Source organism: Pteropus vampyrus, unplaced genomic scaffold (assembly GCF_000151845.1).
Source record: "Pteropus vampyrus isolate Shadow unplaced genomic scaffold, Pvam_2.0 Scaffold33, whole genome shotgun sequence".
Classification (NCBI taxonomy): Eukaryota; Metazoa; Chordata; class Mammalia; order Chiroptera; family Pteropodidae; genus Pteropus; species Pteropus vampyrus.
The window spans coordinates 5,212,788-5,213,697 of NW_011888814.1; the positions used below are offsets into that span (position 1 = coordinate 5,212,788).

A 910-nucleotide genomic window follows, 5' to 3' on the forward strand; every position below is an offset into this window, starting at 1 on the left:
TCAGGGAGAAGCCTGTAAGGCTAAGACAGTTTTAGATATAATCTAATAGGTAGTATGAATGTGGTATAAAATTTGAAAAGGGAAATCACATGAAAAAATTTCATCAGTGTATAAGGTTATCTGGACTATACATGTGAATCAAAAAAACAAAACAAAACAAAAATGGTCCATACAGTATTGTCAGTCACTATGTCATTTCTTTATTTCTTTCTCTCCCTTCTTATACCATTTCCTCTCTTTCTCACGAATATGTATGTATGCACAGTCTTACACTATCATATTTTTTCAATCTTTTATGTTTTTAATTTGCTTTTCTTGTAATATTTCTTATAAAACCATTATGGATTTTACTGCCAGGTCTGTTTCTTTAAGTATCTATTCTTATAAGGCTTAATGACTTCTAAAGTCCCTGTAGAGTTTGCCTTCATGACTCTTTTCTATATTCATCTGTAGCATTTATGTGGCATCCTTGAGCAGGGGCCATGCTAACCTTCTCTGTATCGTTCCAATTTTAGTATCTGTCCTGCCAAAGCAAGCACTGTAGTGTTTAAATATCAAAAACAAAACAAAACAAAACAAAAATAAAACTATAATTTATTGACACATTGCTACATGCTAGGCACTCTGCAAAAAAAAAAATTTACACACATCATAATAATCTTATCAAGCAAGGACTATTGTTACTCTCACTTTACACATGAGGAACAAGGAGAATAGAGAATTTCATCCACCGAAGGTCACACAGGCTGTCCTTAATGAAGCAATGATCCACACCTTGGAATTTTTTATTTCAAAACCCTGCTTTCAATCACTAGCCAGCAGTCCCCAATCTTTTTGGCATCTGGGACCGGTGTTTCTATGAGAATCTAGTGCTTGATGATCTGCGGGGGAGCTGAGGCGGTGATGCTAG

General features: G+C 34.9%; 1 non-coding gene across 1 annotated transcript; it reads right to left on the reverse strand.

The window, feature by feature from the left end:
* Positions 1 to 432: 432 nt before the first annotated feature.
* Positions 433 to 539, reverse strand: LOC111738000. The gene has a single exon (XR_002779652.1). It is a non-coding gene; the product is annotated as a U6 spliceosomal RNA (small nuclear RNA).
* Between the last annotated feature and the right edge of the window lie 371 nt (positions 540 to 910).